Source organism: Penaeus chinensis, chromosome 19 (assembly GCF_019202785.1).
Source record: "Penaeus chinensis breed Huanghai No. 1 chromosome 19, ASM1920278v2, whole genome shotgun sequence".
NCBI classification, from domain to species: Eukaryota; Metazoa; Arthropoda; class Malacostraca; order Decapoda; family Penaeidae; genus Penaeus; species Penaeus chinensis.
The window spans coordinates 20,786,405-20,788,904 of record NC_061837.1 but is presented as its reverse complement, the minus strand read 5'-3'; the positions used below and the strand labels follow the sequence as shown (position 1 = coordinate 20,788,904).

At 51.4% G+C, this 2,500-nt stretch overlaps 1 protein-coding gene across 6 annotated transcripts in view; it reads right to left on the bottom strand.

The window, feature by feature from the left end:
- The window catches only part of LOC125035070, a 30,832-nt gene that overhangs the window by 16,855 nt on the left and 11,477 nt on the right, over positions 1-2,500 (bottom strand). The window lies entirely within an intron of this gene.

Sequence of the window (2,500 nt, the reverse complement as noted above, 5' to 3'; positions counted from 1 at the left end):
CCTGTGGGAGTCGAGCCAAGTGGCCATATAGCCTGAGTTGGCGATCACGGATTGTGCAAGTAACAGGTCCTGTACCGGTCTCACGGTGCAGCCGTTGGTTGGACACATGGTCCCGCCAACTGTACCCCATGATCCGGTGCAAGGATCTGTTACAAAAGGCATCAAGACGAGATTCCAGAGCACAAGATAGTGTCCAAGTTTCACTACCATAGAGTAAAACTGGCAGTATCAGGGCCTTGAAAACACGTAACTTGGTCCTTCTGCACAGGTACCGACATCTCCAAATACTCTTGTCGAGAGATTTCATGACCCCTGCTGCCAGGCCAATCCGTCTACTGACTTCTTGGTCTGACAGCCCAGAGTCGTGAAATGCACTACCGAGGTATATAAAGCTCTTTGTGACTTCGATGTTTTCCCCGCAAGCACGTATCGACTGTACAGGGTCTCCTAGCAGGCCCCCAAAATCCTGGATCTTGGTCTTGGTCCAGGAGACCTCTAGCCCCAGGGGCTTCGCTTCATTGCTAAATGCATCAAGAGCCGCTACAAGGGTTTCCAGAGATTCAGAGAGTAAGGCAACATCATCGGCAAAGTCAAGGTCTGTAACCTTGATATTGCCCAGAGTTGCTCCACAGTGACTTTGGACAGTAGCTCTACTCAGTATCCAATCCATGCAAGTGTTGAAAAGTGTTGGTGCAAGAACACAGCCTTGCCTCACCCCTGAACTAACAGGGAAGAAGCTCGACAGGCCCCCACCACACTTTACAGCACTTTCAGTGCCTGTATACAGGTTTGCTATTAGTCCAATAATCCTTATTGGAATTCCTCTTAGTCTCAGGATCTCCCAGAGAGATTCGCGATGCACCGTGTCAAACGCCTTCTTGAGATCGATGTAGGCTGCGAGCAGCCCACGTCCGAACTCACGACGGCGTTCTATAATGATTCGAAGCGCCAGGATGCGGTCTATTGTGGACTTACCAGGAGTGAAACCAGATTGCTCCGGTCTTTGGTGCCTCAACAGGTGGTCCCTGATACGTCTCAGTAAGATGTGTGCGAGTACCTTGCCTGGTACACTGAGTAGTGTAATGCCTCGGTGATTGCTGCAGTCCCACCGATCCCCTTTCCCCTTCCAGAGAGGGATGACCACACCCCTCAGCAGGTCAGGGGGAAAGGTACCAGTCTGCCAGATGGCAGACAGGACTGCATGCAAGCCCCTTGCCATAGGTTCTCCACCAGCCTTTAACAATTCGGCTGGGATGCCACAGACACCTGCTGCTTTACCACTCTTCAGCTTGGAGATCGCCCCCCTGATTTCGGTCAGGGAGGGTGGATCCTCGCTGATGGGTGGATCTGGCAGAGGAGTCTCAACATTACCCGCATCCATGTTAACTGTTGGTGGATCAACCTTATACAACTGCTCAAAATACTCAGCCCAACGCACTTGCACCCCATCAGGATCTGAGATTATCTGGCCACTTGCTGAGCGGACTGCAGCCGTCTGTGAGGGGGGCTTGGAATTCAGCTTTCTCAGAGCTTGGTAGGCAGGACGAAGGTCATTTACAAGGAAATGGCTTTCGATCTCCTCTGCAAGACTACTGATAAACTGTTCCTTATCCCTTCTCAACAGTGACCTAGTCCTGCGCACCAGAGAGCGGTGCAAAGTGCGATCCCCTGACAGTCGAGCCGCACGACAAGCATCTGTGGCTTCCAGCGTCTCCTGCGAGATGGAATTCTGTCTTGTTCTTGGGCGTTCACCAATGGATTCCTGAGCTGCATCAAGCGTTTCACGCTTGAAGGTATCCCACATAAGAACAGGGTCTGTCTGGCCCTCGAGTGCTGTGAGACGACCAGAGATAGCCTCGGCAAACCCCCGGGTACACTCGTCCTCCCTCAATCTGTCCAAATTAAACACCCTAGGGTGTTCATTTGGGCGGCGGGGGGTTCTAAAGTGGACCCGGAGAGTAGCCACCACTATTCTATGGTCAGTTCCACAGAACTCAGCGCTTCGATATACCCTGCAGTTCTGGAGGATCCTCCATCGAGTGCTAACGAGGATGTGGTCGATCTCCTTGGCCACTCTTCCTGTATCGCTGTACCAAGTCCAGCGATGCGGGACAGAACGCTGATACCAGGAGCCAGAAATCCTCAATTTCTGGGACCTAGCAAAGTCACGGAAAAGGAGGCTATTCTCACTGCCAGCATCAGCTCCTGAGCCATGAGGACCGACAGACATCTCGTAGCCAGCTCGATCACAGCCGGATACCGCATTGAAGTCGCCCAGCACAATACGAATATCTCGCCGAGGACATCTGTCTGCCACAGATGCAAGTTTGGCGTAAAACATCTCTTTCACCTCAAGTTTATATACATCCGTAGGAGCGTATACAGCAACAAGAGACATGTTACAGCAGACTAAATAAATTTGCAGCTAATGGATCAAATATTGAATTGTCTGCCAAATCCACTTCCAGAGGAGAGATTAGTGGAAAAGGAATCACATACT